At 37.4% G+C, this 16,511-nt stretch overlaps 3 protein-coding genes and 3 long non-coding RNA genes across 18 annotated transcripts in view; 4 read left to right on the top strand and 2 right to left on the bottom strand.

Moving 5' to 3' along the window:
• The window catches only part of LOC114458623 (forkhead box protein J1-B-like), a 137,289-nt gene that overhangs the window by 22,925 nt on the left and 97,853 nt on the right, over positions 1-16,511 (bottom strand). The window lies entirely within an intron of this gene.
• LOC114458605 (uncharacterized) overlaps positions 1-16,511 on the top strand; it is a 259,265-nt gene that overhangs the window by 181,841 nt on the left and 60,913 nt on the right. The window lies entirely within an intron of this gene.
• Positions 1-16,511, bottom strand: part of LOC114458603 (cilia- and flagella-associated protein 44-like) — an 85,776-nt gene that overhangs the window by 21,510 nt on the left and 47,755 nt on the right. The gene's annotated exons all lie outside the window — the stretch shown is intronic.
• Positions 10,221-10,700, top strand: LOC114458635 (uncharacterized). Its single transcript, XR_003673089.1, has 3 exons — positions 10,221-10,334; positions 10,417-10,524; positions 10,615-10,700. It is a non-coding gene; the product is annotated as an uncharacterized LOC114458635 (long non-coding RNA).
• On the top strand, positions 12,518-14,216 carry LOC114458628 (uncharacterized). The gene is made up of 4 exons (XR_003673084.1): positions 12,518-12,642; positions 13,095-13,218; positions 13,961-14,026; positions 14,101-14,216. It is a non-coding gene; the product is annotated as an uncharacterized LOC114458628 (long non-coding RNA).
• On the top strand, positions 14,394-14,950 carry LOC114458634 (uncharacterized). The gene is made up of 3 exons (XR_003673088.1): positions 14,394-14,531; positions 14,614-14,721; positions 14,812-14,950. It is a non-coding gene; the product is annotated as an uncharacterized LOC114458634 (long non-coding RNA).

Below are 16,511 nucleotides of genomic sequence, written 5' to 3'. Positions count from 1 at the left end.
TCTCCTCATCTAATGGTTCTTTAAAACTGTCCTCAATATTATTCAACCTAATGTTCAACTGTTCAATAGCCTGCTGAGTTGTATTTATAGACTATAATGAATTGGGATGTAATGTCTGGTGGTGGTTTTTGTACCTTAAGGCTCTGTAGGCACTGAAGAAGTTGCCATTGGGTTATTTGTTGTGGAACTCATTTCCACAGCTGCACTTGTATGATTATCAGAAATGATAGAATTAGCTGTTGTCATCACTGTTATTGTAACATTCTTATCTATCACTGTTGTATTTGTAGAAACTATATTTGATGCAATAATACCACTAGCTATAGTCCCAGCTAGAATATTGGACATTTTTTCTGTTCTACCGTCATTATTGATTTAACTAATTGCTATTGACCTTTTTGCTTTGGAATTCACTTAAACGACATATCACTAATGCTAGTGGAAGTACCTCAACCCAATTAAAACCTGTGTGCCAACAGATTTTAACAATGCAATTTTTTAGCACACCACTCATTTTTTCACACCTTGGCTTTGTGGGTGATAGACAGCTCCTAAACGTTGTTTGATTCCTAATTTTCTTCCTAAAATTAACCTTACTGTTTTCTCCACAAATTATTTCCTGTTGTCTGAAGATATGCGATCGGGTAAACCCCATCTACTTATAACTTCGCGACACAAAAACTTGGCAACAGACTGAGCATCTTTACGTTTGGTTGGACATGCTTCAGGCCATCGTGAAAATCTATTCACAACTGGTTTTTATCATGTCAACATAATCTATAACCAAAACCCCACACACTTTTGCAATCTTTCTCCTAACTTCTCCCTTTGCCACATGGGCTAACCCATGGGCTTCCTGAATCATTAGGCCCAGTAGGTCTGAAGGCACTACCATCAGTCCTTCCTGATTTCTTAACATGATCATTGCATGCAATAATTTCAATACCTGTGTATGATGTTGGATCTGAGAACCATCTGTTTTCTTAAACCCGCAATTTTCCACACAATCATGCGGTTCCCCATCTTCTGGAGTTGGCAAATTTTCAGCCAAATTTACCGTAGCGCATCTCACTAAGGTAATATCTTCCTGCTCTAAAAGTCTGTGATATCAATAAATGTCATCATTTCCCTGACTGTTCTAGGTTTTAGTGCTATATATAACTTTCAGAGATGTTTCTGTGTACATGAGTTATCATCTGACCTAGACAAACTACTAATCGTTAATGTTTATCTTCATAGCTGCTCCTTGTGGTTACGAAGTCAGCTCAACATGTTTGGGTTGATTACTCAATCATTGTTCTGGATTTGCTTGGTCTGTGTTCTTGAAATATTTGAGTGTGCAATGATGTGGATACTCTGGTAGCTTTGTGTTAGGCATGTTTGCCACGATGGACTTTTCCCACATAGTAGCTGATTGTAGCAGTTCTGGATCTAGATCTCCAATCCAGTATACTGACGAGGTCTCTGATTTTTGTAGCAGAGCTTGATTGGGTTTTGTGAGAGGAATCAGCTGTTTCACGTCCTCATACCCCTATTGTCCTACTAGTTGTCCAGACATGGGAAGATGTATAGTGTCCTTTGGCCGAATACAGGTGAAAGCAGCTTCACAATGAGTCATAACTTCCAATGGTTGATTGTTTATTTTCACCTCTATTGTTGATTCTTGCTTCGGCCCTGACACTACCAGCTGGCACCTTTAGAAACCAGGTACCGGACCCCTACATGGGTTTACCGGTCCCCTGATTTGCTGCTGTTGACCTCTGTAGCCTCCTCTGAAGCTATTCCTGAAACCTCCTCTGAAGTTTCCTCTGGAGCTGTAGCAATCACGAGCAAAATGGCCCATTTGTCCACAATTATGAAATGCTCCTTGTAGCTGTGGGAAGTTTCCTCCTCTTCCTCTTCCAAAGTTTGCTTGGCCTCTTCCTCTCCATATTTGTGGTTGATCACACGATGGCTGTTGGAAAGAGGCAATGGGAACCTCAGGTGGCTGTTGCTGAAACTGTTGTTGGGGTTGTGGTTGCACTTGAGTAGGTTGTGTCTGACTCTTCATGACCATTGCTTGGTTCTCTTCTTTCTTCTTTATATCGATCAACTGTATTTGGGTGAGTTTTCGGAGAGTATCTTGATCTTGTTCCTTTTTCCGATACACTTCCACCTGATGTGCGATGTGATCTGTATATATTCCTTTGGTCTGGTTTCCAAGACCAAACACTTCAGCCAATTTGCTCCTCACTGTCAGGGGCAATCCTTTTTGGATTTTGGCTCTTAAAATTGATTTCTCCATCTGGTTCAATTCGGGATCATTTCCCGTAATGTTTCTCCACATTCGATGAGCTCTCGACACATATGCTCTCGGGTTCTCTTGGTGGCCAAGTGGCTCAATGAAGATGTTGTCAGGATGCACCTTTGTTGGAAAAAGTCCTCTTAAGGTTCTCCACACCCGTCCTCGACTTGCAGCAAACCGTTCTTGATCATTGACAGACGTCTCCACATATCTCTTTAGGCCTGCTGTTTGCAGAATCTCTTTCATTGCTGGAACTCCAATAAGACTGGCCAAAAGTCTCTTAATATCTCCCATCGCTGGCTGTGTTCCCACCAGAACCACTTCCAGCTTTGAGATCCAGGGGTGTGCACAATCTTGAAGCGTCGGTAATTTTCCGAGTATGTCAGACATGTCAGTATTCTGCCAAGGCTTGTACTCCAGATTTTGTCCTCGGAGTATCACCGGGCACATTTTGTTGTCTTTCCTTTCTGTTCTTGGACGTAGTGCATATTTCCAGGTGTCTGACTTTTGAGACTTCTTCTTTTCTCTGGTGGGTAAACTCCGTTGGAGATTTTTTCCTCCTTCCACTTCATCTTCACTTTCATATTTTTCGCTATCATCCGTATCGTCTTCCTCTGATATTAATTGCTTTGTTGATCGATCTCCTCTTCTTTCTGCTTTTGCCAACATTCGTAAACGTACTTCTCTTTCATATGGTGGTGGCTTCTTTGCTGATGTTGCATGAGAGAAAGATACGTTGGTTTTCTTTGTCAACTTGGTGGTCTTCTCCTTTTTCTTAATGTCTTGTATGCTTTGCATCTTTTTGTCATTTGCCAGTTTAGAGAAACTTTGCCCTACGATCTCAAAGAGTTGCAGTATGCCTAATTCAATTTGTCTTTTTTCTTCACTTCGTTTCTTTCCCTTTTTTCCTTTCCTCTGACTTGCTCTATAAGTAGACACTAGGACTTGTAAGGTGTTAACTACATCTGGATTAAAAGTACCCTCAACTGACCATGGCTGTGTAATGTAAGGACTCGACATTATAAGGAACTTCTCTTAATTTTTCCTTTACTATAAATCTAATGTCGAACGAAAAATTGTGTGCTATACGAAATCTATGGTCACCGAACTTTGCCAACTGCAGAAGAAGTGATGTGAGAATAAATCCACTCGAATCGTAATGATATAATTGATCAAACCTTAACTGGAATGATATCAATATCCCCAATCAAAGTAAAGTTAAGCACAGTTACTGAAATTATTCACCATATTCACTTGATAGTTTAAACAGATTAGCTACATCGCAGATAACTAATCAAATTAATAATACTAAATTGTCAAAGCCAATCAATCAATGAGTGATTGTTAATCAGTGATGCTCAATAAAGTAAACAAATTCAATATTCAGTCCACTGCCAAGTCTTTTCATGTATCATATATACCACTGTGAAGCCATATATAAGTGAATAAATTGTGTTCTGATTGTTTGTGTAAGGTAATGTGTCGCTATAAATGTGTAAAAAATAAACAAAAACAAAAGTTCTATTTGAATAATTTCATGAATAAACGCACCAGTTTCTCTCGACTGGAATTCAGGTATCGTGTCACCCACAAAGTCAAAACCACCAGGTGTGTTTCAGTGCTTTAGGAGTTGTGATTCAGGCACTCCTCTTCTCAACTCCTTATGTAAAAAATAAAAACTAAAATTCAGTTTCATAACAAGTCATCACCATTTTTAAAGCTGTAAATCCAAAACTAAAAAATGAAACCTTTAAAAAATTTCTGTAAATCTTAATCATATTTCAAGCTTATGGAACAATTATAATTATGATTAATTATAATGTACAAATATTAAAGAATAAACTGTTTTTAAATGAACGAGTAATTAAGTGTTAACTTCATGACACCAGCAGAGAGCAACATTGCTTCCACTAAAGCATGCAGTTTCCCATATGTACCGCTAGAGGCAGTATTTAACTTTAGAGTAAAAATTGTGCAGTTCACCATCTCTTTAGCTAGATGGCACCACAACTGATCATCCTCCCCCCTTTGGGCGGACCACAGTCCGTCCACTCCATGACGTAACTTGTAGCTCCGCCTCTCAAAAACAAACAAACGTCCAGTAGCAACGTTAACGACGAAGAATTAACATCACGGGAACTCAAACAGACGCCAAAAAACAACGGGGAAACAAATCGACACAACACATTCACATTATACCGGAGTGAACTTACAATGAAATTACAACACTAACCAGGACAGCTCAACAGAAGACACAGTTATTGTAAACATAGAACACAAATAACAAAGTCCCAATAACCAAAACACACGAACCCGGCGTCCCAGGCCGTTCATATCCAGGCATAAAGACACACAGCTAGCTGACAAAAACACACAAATACGAGACAGTTAAAACAAAAACAAAACAAAATGACATGTTCACAATTATCTTTACGTTAACAAATATTCCAATGGTCACATTCAAACACTTAACCAAGATTCCTGCCCGCCAGAAAATACGGACCACAACAAGTCCCCAACACCAAATACACAGTTTACCACTTCATCCACAACACCTGCAACTTTCACAGCGGAACCAAATAAACCAAAACAGCTTACACATAAACACACATGACAAACAGAGGCACAAATCACAGAATCACAACAGACGCACAAAAAGAAAGATGCGATCGATCCGAGACGGTTCACACCGGACCCCTGCAGCGGAACGCCGTGAACAAGTCCGAAACCGTAAAATACACGTCAGTGGAATAAGGAAATGACAACGGATAAAACAGATCCATAAACACATAAACACCACTGAAAAATAACATAATCCAGCAAACAATGCTATCAAACGGCAACGCAAATAAGCGATCACATAATTAAGAAAAACCACACGTTAATCCAACCAGATTGCTATTTAATAATCAAAAGCTGCTTCAAACATTATCATTATCATTATTGTTATCATTGTCATTATTAAATCAGGCCTTTGTCTGGAACATATTTTACCACTACCAAATTAATGATGATGTTGTATTTAATTTAATCCATTATAATAAATTGATCCAGTAATATAACGCTGTAACCCCAACAGCTACACTGAAGTAAAGAATGCATGCAACGGCGGCTGATGCCGACCTCATGTCTCAGACACTGCTAGAAGTGTAAAATCTAAATTAAAACCCAGACGTCAGCATGCAGCACAACGCTATTTATTTATTAAGAACTTTAAACCAGAGCGTCAATCGTGGCAACAGTCAGAATCCAGAAACAAACACACAGCTCTGTCAAACACTGAAAAGCAACTTCACCAAGTCACAAATTATATTAAAATCAGTTATACCAGCTATTTCACTACCATTCATTCAACGCATGACAGGAAGAAAAGGCACACGCACACGCATACACACAGATCCTCCCCCTGCGGCGCAAGAGGACACAGAAGCATCCACAGCGGACTGCAGACAAACATAGGGCAAGCGGCCCCAAACAAGGTCGACATCCAAACCAACCTTAAACAGAACCAAATCATTATTTTCTAATTAAGATATGTTTAACATTATGTTGAAAATATATTCTAGATAATAATCGATCTCAAAGAGCACCAAAGTCTAATAAAAGTCCCCATAATTTATAGGGCTCATATTCCTTAACCCTTAACCAAATCTATCTCATGCAATATTGGGTTTATATCCAATTACCCTCTTCTTGCATTAAATCATATATAGTTCAAAACACAACTTACAGCTACAAACATGACATACAAATCAACATTTAATTTACAGACAAAACAGAAAACAGAAAAAACAAATACAATTGACCAGCAATTGTATCCATTTATTCATATTGACGCACAAAACATCAAAACAGCGCTTTATTCCATAGTGGCTCATTCATTTTCCACCATATTGAGTAAATTCCTGAATATTTACTCAAAAATAATCATCTTAACTCAACTCATGAATTCATTCCATAGTCAAGTCATTTTCATTTCTCTCTCATTTAAACTCAACTCAACTCATGAATTCATAACATAGTCAAGTTATTCTCATTTCTCTCTCATTTCAAAATTTACCTTTACCAAATAAAATGCCAAATGCCCTATAGCATATTTCATGATTAAGTGACGAAACCTGCGACAGAGACTTACAGAATGTAGGAAAAATGGCCATTTTCCCAATTCTTGCATGGATATTAAGTCGACAAAACCATAAAATAGCCATTACATCCCCACCGTTACAAAACAAAACTATCCTACCAATTCGGTTCTTTGTTGTCCATTATTCGATAATCCAATGTCTGTCTCAATTTAACAACATAATTTAGACAAAACTTATTCCACTCGACACAAACATCATACAATGCACAAATTCTTTTAAACTGTACAATAACCATGTTAACACAGTGACCCCAAACACCCAGTTAACTTACCCACCAAGGATGTTGGATGGACTCAGGGACACCACGGCACGGAAGAACAATTGTAGCAGTCACTGCCCGACAACGCCAAGTTTGCAGTGTTTCCCCGGGTGATGATGTGGAGGATGAATAAGAATCGTAGATGAAACTGGCTTGCATAATAACACAAAGTTTATTAACACAAGCAGAATCAGAAGAACAGGGGAGAGACAAAACCCTGTGAGAGCAGCCAGGGTCAGATTTACTCTGAAGCAAGAACAGGAGAGAAAAGCTTATATCTTTCACAAAGTTCTCAGATGTCACATGATTACTTAACGACCCTTTTCTGGGACACAAAGAAAGGAAGCAACATTTGTCCATTTAGGTGATAAGACCCTCACATGATGATCTCATTTTGAGGTGGAAACAAACAGCTGGTATTCTTCCAACATCCTGAGTGACCTGTGGGGATGATTAAATCCCCAGGGCTCTGCAGGGGGTCGGAGCCCAGAGTTTGAAAACTTAGCAAGTAAACATTGATTGATTGTTTATTTGTGATCGTAATGTAACAAAGAGGTGATAACAGGAACGAACCTGTTCTTTGATTCTACTGTTCCTTTGCTTGGCCAGGAAGGGGAAAACCAACAAATAAAATTATGGAGCTATTTTTAGTTGAGATAATACAGAATGTCACAACAGGGACACTGAACATAAGGAATAGTCACACTGTTAAAACAGTCTACAGGAGTTTTACTAGTTACAACACAAAACCCAACAAATTAAAGAAAAAGTGCAGTTTCTATCAAATTCTAAATAAATCAAAAAGTGATACTTCAAATCAAGTAAAAACCCTTCTATGCATTCGTCTATGCCGGGATACCACATCCCACAATGCAATGCGCCAAACTTTTCCAACAATGTCAATGAATCAAATGTTTACAGTGGACATCAAAACAAAGTTTCGAGCAACAGTTTCAACCTTTTCCATCTTTTTTTGCTGATCATTGGTTTATCGATCTGTGAGGCCACAGCTATACCTCTGTTTTAGATACTTTTGTCACTTATAGAGATGTCTTGTTTGCCACAGCTCATCGGCTTTATTCATCAACAGCTAACGACTCATTTGATTAACATCATTCAGCACGTACATGTTATTGTAGCTGAATGGAAGCCAAACATAAGTAAGTCATTAAAATGTGCCGAGTATGATTAAAATATCTGCACAAGTTAAGTCATTTTTTTTAAACAATTTGAGGCCATTTTGGCTTATTTTTACCCTTTTTCTGCAGCTACGTCAAACTTTCCATATTTTAACCTTTTTTTATCACTTTTTCTTGACATATTTTTGCTCCTTTTAATGCATTTTTGCGACATTACTCCCATTTCTGCCACTTCCCCATCACATTGAAATGCCTTTTCTGCACTGATAAACCCTTTTTTTAATTATATTTGATGTATTTTAGGGTAGGCACTGTACGTAGATGACCTGAGACTATTGAGTCACTTGTAACAGATTGTTATAGAAACCAAGTGTTCCATTTTTCTGTGCTCCATAGCAACCTGCACAAACAAACCAACTTGCCTTTGAAGTGCAGCTGACTTTCATCTCCAGCATAGAAAACCTTCATTCTTCAGTTATTTCAACAGAAATGAATCTCCCTTAATAGTCTCCATTGCTATTTGATTTTGAGAAAACTTTGTGTTTTATCTGCACCAAAAGTTTGCAAAACAGCTTTCAGATGACTTTTTCAAACAACTCAAAGTAAGAGATTTTAATGTGAGATTATGCTTCCAAACTTAATGTGACAGTGGCCTGCTTCTAATAGTTTCTACATAAACATCTTAGAAATGATCAATACAGAGGAATGCAATGTAACCATTATTGATATCAATGAGATGTCTTTCATCTTTGCTGTGATAAATTTGAGCAGCTGTTTAGCAGTCAACCATGTTATTATTGAACCTTGGTTAGTGTGTGAATTATTACACTGCAATAGATCCCAGTTAGTGTGTGTTAATGTTTCTGTTTGTATCATGTTTACTATAAAGAAACTAAATATGAGCCAAATAAGAACACACTGCAGAGTTAGAGGCAGCATGTCACTGTTAAACATAATGGAACAGATACATTGAATAGTTTAGTTTAAGTTTAGTTGAAGGTCTCTGCAAGGTGTTGTTGCTGTGCATGAGCCTCAGCAGCTGATTTATTTCCTTTGCTTTGTTTCACATCAGCCCAAATATCAAGATGAAGTGGAATAAAGAGGACTGGAATCGTCTCCATTCTGAGGGTTCAGATGTGTTTAACAACCTCCCAAGTCAATCTTCTCCTGATGTTCAAAAGCCAGTTTCTAATGACGTAAGACATCACGATACACAAATTATGCTCTATATTCCTGTGTCATTATTTTATCAGTGAATTTATATTGGTAGAAGTTAAAGGTATAAGAAAATGGTGAACTCACAATATGAAATGAAATATGATAAAGGGCTCACAATAACTAATACTCACAATAAAATATCAAAAATGAAAAAAACAAACAAAAAACAAATAGATTTGTTGAAAAACAGAAGTTCCAAGGACAGTTTGGTCGGTCGCTGTTTCATCCCGACACGCAACCGACGGAGCATCTATCATGTAAACAACTGCGTCTGAGTTTCTAACAGTGCTTGTTTGTGATGCAAGATGGTGCCAAAACATCACATGATCTTGTTCTCTGCCAATAGTAAAAATCAATTGTAATAGTGGGTTTTTAACACATTGAGGGCAGTCACTCCGACATTTTACAACAAAATACGACAAATTGAAATACTTTGACTAAAATGTTGAGAGTTGTACCAGGATCAATCAACAACACTACTTAGTACCAAAATACATATGTATTCAGCAGAAAAAGTGCTTTTGGGGTGAGGTACTCTAAAGATGAGGCTTTGGTTCAATAGTTCTTTCTCTAACTTTGGATGATTGATGCCAATATTGTGGTTCTCTGCATGATTCATGTAAAATGCTTGTAAATATCACTGATCTAATGCTTACATTACCCTGTTACTAATACATGATGTCACTGATCTGCTCACTGATCCTCTTTCCTCCCTCAGATCCTGGAGGACATTTTTGATTTTGATTTTTTTGAAGAGCAAGAACGGCAGGAGTGTATTGAGGAGGTAAAAATCTTGACCCTTTCTGTTCTTCTGTAGAATTATCTACTTAATAATGTGACTGTGCCCAACACTTTCAGGACCAAACAGCCGTAATTGGTGGCCAATACGGGGTCCAACAGAATCATCTTGCCACAGTCCTTCATGATCACGCTTATGCTACCAAACAACTTCAGGGCCAGACACACTTCACCCAAATTATGGACGCCTTGCCTGAAGCTGAGTACCGGTAAGCACAAAATCCAGGGACCATAAATGTCCCCCCTGTTCCTAATGTCGTCCACATTCGGGATGCACAATATGTATGTCTTGTGACTGACTCGTGACCATGCTTTTACACTGTGTATTTGTGATTTGTTCTCTCAGAAGGAAGGAAAAGGTGACAGACAAGCCGTACGTTAAAAAGCCCCTCAACGCTTTCATGCACTTCCTAAAAAAGAACAGGGCATCTGCGGAGGCGGAGTTGGGCACGAGGACGAGTGCTGTGGTGAATAAACACCTCGGTCAACGGGTAAGTTAATTTGTTCTTCCAGGAATCATCTGTGATCTTTAAACTCTGGTCCTAAGTGTGTGTGACTGATGCTTTTCTACAGTGGAAATTGTTGTCACCAGAACAAAGAGAAGTATATGTTGAAGAGGCCAGAGTGGATTCTCTCCTGCACTTATTTGCGAACCCCGACTGGAGTAATAAAATCAACTATGTAAGTCCACATACATGTTGACACAGCAACCTTAAAGATGACGGTGAAAGTGTTTTATCAGCTGACAAAAAGTTTTATGTTTGATTTTAGAGACACAAGAAAAAACGACTGTCGCCCAAAGTTCGTGAGGAGAAAAAGAAATAATCACCCCAGCATCCATCAGACAGGAATCAGAAATCATGGACACCACTCAACAACCCTACATTAATCACCATCAGCGGCACCAACAGCACCTACTGGACTTTCTCTCTCTTCTATTGTAAATCACACGTTTTGTAAATAAAATGTCAAATTAAATATTTAAGTTTTTTATTTAAAAATACAAACGTGAACTCACAGACACACACCACCTGTTTCTACACATGTCTAACTACCCCTTTTTAAGTTAAGTATTTAAGCAAATAATACGTCCACCATCACTAACCACTAAAGGTGAAAGTAACAGATTTAAAAATACTCACGTTACTGGAATTGAGTTGCTTTTATGGTACATGTACTTTTTAAATGATTAACAGACATTGTGAAACTACAAAAAATGAAATGACCAGACAACAATCAAATGCATCACATCATAGCCGACCAACCAGATTAAACGTAATGCACTGTGCCAAAACAGCATTAGATGAAGGTATTTAGTAATTAAGTTCCAAATGTGCAAGATTAGGTTTCTTCCTTTTTAAATTTATACATGAGATGTTTACTGTATGCAAGGGAACCGTGGTAAGATTTATCACCAAAAATAAACGTGGGGATGAAAGTAACAAGTAACCTTTACTGTAAAATTTAATTAAGCTTGTTTTTAATTATACTTGATTTTTTAATTATGTATGACTTACATGTACTTGTACTTGTACAATTTCGATCAGTACTTCTATTTGAGTAGGATATATCAGTACTCTTTACTCCTCTGCTTACTTAAATAAAATGTATAACAGAGTGATTTATCACCTTCAAATAACAGACCACACACACACAAGAGCCAAACTGAGGAAATCAACTTGAAAACCAACAAATAAAAGTATGGAGCTATTTTTAGTTGAGATAATACAGAATATCACAACAGGGACACTGAACATAAGGAATATTCACACTGTTAAAACAGTCTACAGGAGTTTTACTAGTTACAACACAAAACCCAACAAATTAAAGAAAAAGTGCAGTTTCTATCAAATTCTAAATAAATCAAAAAGTGATACTTCAAGTAAAAACCCTTCTATGCATTCGTCTATGCCGGGATACCACATCCCACAATGCAATGCGCCAAACTTTTCCAACAATGTCAATAAACCAAATGTTTACAGTGGACATCAAAACAAAGTTTCGAGCAACAGTTTCAACCTTTTCCATCTTTTTTTGCTGATCATTGGTTTATCGATCTGTGAGGCCACAGCTATACCTCTGTTTTAGATACTTTTGTCACTTATAGAGATGTCTTGTTTGCCACAGCTCATCGGCTTTATTCATCAACAGCTAACGACTCATTTGATTAACATCATTCAGCACGTACATGATATTGTAGCTGAATGGAAGCCAAACATAAGTAAGTCATTAAAATGTGCCGAGGATGATTAAAATATCTGCACAAGTTAAGTCATTTTTTTTAAACAATTTGAGGTCATTTTGGCTTATTTTTACCCTTTTTCTGCAGCTACGTCAAACTTTCCATATTTTAACCTTTTATCACTTTTTCTTGACATATTTTTGCTCCTTTTAATGCATTTTTGCGAAATTACTCCCATTTCTGCCACTTCCCCATCACATTGAAATGCCTTTTCTGCACTGATAAACCCTTTTTTTAATTATATTTGATATATTTTAGGGTAGGCACTGTACGTAGATGACCTGAGACTATTGAGTCACTTGTAACAGATTGTTATAGAAACCAAGTGTTCCATATTTCTGTGCTCCATAGCAACCTGCACAAACAAACCAACTTGCCTTTGAAGTGCAGCTGACTTTCATCTCCAGCATAGAAAACCTTCATTCTTCAGTTATTTCAACAGAAATGAATCTCCCTTAATAGTCTCCATTGCTATTTGATTTTGAGAAAACTTTGTGTTTTATCTGCACCAAAAGTTTGCAAAACAGCTTTCAGACGACTTTTTCAAACAACTCAAAGTAAGAGACTTTAATGTGAGATTATGCTTCCAAACTTAATGTGACAGTGGCCTGCTTCTAATAGTTTCTACATAAACATCTTAGAAATGATCAATACAGAGGAATGCAATGTAACCATTATTGATATCATTGAGATGTCTTTCATGAGCAGCTGTTTAGCAGTCAACCATGTTATTATTGAACCTTGGTTAGTGTGTGAATTATTACACTGCAATAGATCCCAGTTAGTGTGTGTCAATGTTTCTGTTTGTATCATGTTTACTGTAAAGAAACTAAATATGAGCCAAATAAGAACACACTGCAGAGGTAGAGGCAGCATGTCACTGTTAGACATAATGGAACAGATACATTGAATAGTTTAGTTTAAGTTTAGTTGAAGGTCTCTGCAAGGTGTTGTTCCTGTGCATGAGCCTCAGCAGCTGATTTATTTCCTTTGCTTTGTTTCACATCAGCCCAAATATCAAGATGAAGTGGAATAAAGAGGACTGGAATCGTCTCCATTCTGAGGGTTCAGATGTGTTTAACAACCCCCCAAGTCAATCTTCTCCTGATGTTCAAAAGCCAGTTTCTAATGACGTAAGACATCACGATACACAAATTATGCTCTATATTCCTGTGTCATTGTTTTATCAGTGAATTTATATTGGTAGAAGTTAAAGGTATAAGAAAATGGTGAACTCACAATATGAAATGAAATATGATAAAGGGCTCACAATAACTAATACTCACAATAAAATATCAAAAATGAAAAAAAACAAACAAAAAACAAATAGATTTGTTGAAAAACAGAAGTTCCAAGGACAGTTTGGTCGGTCGCTGTTTCATCCCGACACGCAACCGACGGAGCATCTATCATGTAAACACTGCGTCTGAGTTACTAACAGTGCTTGTTTGTGATGCAAGATGGTGCCAAAACATCACATGATCTTGTTCTCTGCCAATAGTAAAAATCAATTGTAATAGTGGGTTTTTAACACATTGAGGGCAGTCACTCCGACATTTTACAACAAAATACGACAAATTGAAATACTTTGACTAAAATGTTGAGAGTTGTACCAGGATCAATCAACAACACTACTTAGTACCAAAATACATATGTATTCAGCAGAAAAAGTGCTTTTGGGGTGAGGTACTCTTTAAAGATGAGGCTTTGGTTCAATAGTTCTTTCTCTAACTTTGGATGATTGATGCCAATATTGTGGTTCTCTGCATGATTCATGTAAAATGCTTGTAAATATCACTGATCTAATGCTTACATTACCCTGTTACTAATACATGATGTCACTGATCTGCTCACTGATCCTCTTTCCTCCCTCAGATCCTGGAGGACATTTTTGATTTTGATTTCTTTGAAGAGCAAGAACGGCAGGAGTGTATTGAGGAGGTAAAAATCTTGACCCTTTCTGTTCTTCTGTAGAATTATCTACTTAATAATGTGACTGTGCCCAACACTTTCAGGACCAAACAGCCGTAATTTGTGGCCATTACGTGGTCCAACAGAATCATCTTGCCACAGTCCTTCATGATCACGCTTATGCTACCAAAAAACTTCAGGGCCAGACACACTTCACCCAAATTATGGACGCCTTGCCTGAAGCTGAGTACCGGTAAGCACAAAATCCAGGGACCATAAATGTCCCCCCTGTTCCTAATGTTGTCCACATGCAGGATGCACAATATGTATGTCTTGTGACTGACTCGTGACCATGCTTTTACACTGTGTATTTGTGATTTGTTCTCTCAGAAGGAAGGAAAAGGTGACAGACAAGCCGTACGTTAAAAAGCCCCTCAACGCTTTCATGCACTTCCTAAAAAAGAATAGGGCATCTGCGGAGGCGGAGTTGGGCACGAGGACGAGTGCTGTGGTGAATAAACACCTCGGTCAACGGGTAAGTTAATTTGTTCTTCCAGGAATCATCTGTGATCTTTAAACTCTGGTCCTAAGTGTGTGTGACTGATGCTTTTCTACAGTGGAAATTGTTGTCACCAGAACAAAGAGAAGTATATGTTGAAGAGGCCAGAGTGGATTCTCTCCTGCACTTATTTGCGAACCCCGACTGGAGTAATAAAATCAACTATGTAAGTCCACATACATGTTGACACAGCAACCTTAAAGATGACGGTGAAAGTGTTTTATCAGCTGACGAAAAGTTTTATGTTTGATTTTAGAGACACAAGAAAAAACGACTGTCGCCCAAAGTTCGTGAGGAGAAAAAGAAATAATCACCCCAGCATCCATCAGACAGGAATCAGAAAACATGGACACCACTCAACAACCCTACATTAATCACCATCAGCGGCACCAACAGCACCTACTGGACTTTCTCTCTCTTCTATTGTAAATCACACATTTTGTAAATAAAATGTCAAATTAAATATTTAAGTTTTTTATTTAAAAATACAAACATGTGAACTCACAGACACACACCACCTGTTTCTACACATGTCTAACTACCCCTTTTTAAGTTAAGTATTTAAGCAAATAATACGTCCACCATCACTAACCACTAAAGGTGAAAGTAACAGATTTACAAATACTCACGTTACTGGAATTGAGTTTCTTTTATGGTACATGTACTTTTTAAGTGATTAACAGACATTGTGAAACTACAAAAAATGAAATGACCAGACAACAATCAAATGCATCACATCATAGCCGACCAACCAGATTAAACGTAATGCACTGTGCCAAAACAGCATTAGATGAAGGTATTTAGTAATTAAGTTCCAAATGTGCAAGATTAGGTTTCTTCCTTTTTAAATTTATACATGAGATGTTTACTGTATGCAAGGGAACCGTGGTAAGATTTATCACCAAAAATAAACGTGGGGATGAAAGTAACAAGTAACCTTTACTGTAATATTTAATTAAGCTTATTTTTAATTATACTTGATTTTTTAATTATGTTTGACTTACATGTACTTGTACTTGTACAATTTCAATCAGTACTTCTATTTGAGTAGGATATATCAGTACTCTTTACTCCTCTGCTTACTTAAATAAAATGTATAACAGAGTGATTTATCACCTTCAAATAACAGGCCACACACACACAAGAGTCAAACTGAGGAAATCAACTTGAAAACCAACAAATAAAAGTATGGAGCTATTTTTAGTTGAGATAATACAGAATATCACAACAGGGACACTGAACATAAGGAATATTCACACTGTTAAAACAGTCTACAGGAGTTTTACTAGTTACAACACAAAACCCAACAAATTAAAGAAAAAGTGCAGTTTCTATCAAATTCTAAATAAATCAAAAAGTGATACTTCAAGTAAAAACCCTTCTATGCATTCGTCTATGCCGGGATACCACATCCCACAATGCAATGCGCCAAACTTTTCCAACAATGTCAATAAACCAAATGTTTACAGTGGACATCAAAACAAAGTTTCGAGCAACAGTTTCAACCTTTTCCATCTTTTTTTGCTGATCATTGGTTTATCGATCTGTGAGGCCACAGCTATACCTCTGTTTTAGATACTTTTGTCACTTACAGAGATGTCTTGTTTGCCACAGCTCATCGGCTTTATTCATCAACAGCTAACGACTCATTTGATTAACATCATTCAGCACGTACATGATATTGTAGCTGAATGGAAGCCAAACATAAGTCATTAAAATGTGCCTAGTATGATTCAAATATCTGCACAAGTTAAGTCATTTTTTTTAAACAATTTGAGGCGATTTTGGCTTATTTTTACCCTTTTTCTGCAGCTACGTCAAACTTTCCATATTTTAACCTTTTTTAATCACTTTTTCTTGACATATTTTTGCTCCTTTTAATGCATTTTTGCGACATTACTCCCATTTCTGCCACTTCCCCATCACATTGAAATGCCTTTTCTGCACTGATAAACC

Source organism: Gouania willdenowi, unplaced genomic scaffold, assembly GCF_900634775.1.
Source record: "Gouania willdenowi unplaced genomic scaffold, fGouWil2.1 scaffold_14_arrow_ctg1, whole genome shotgun sequence".
NCBI classification, from domain to species: Eukaryota; Metazoa; Chordata; class Actinopteri; order Blenniiformes; family Gobiesocidae; genus Gouania; species Gouania willdenowi.
This window is presented reverse-complemented; position numbering and strand designations above follow the sequence as displayed.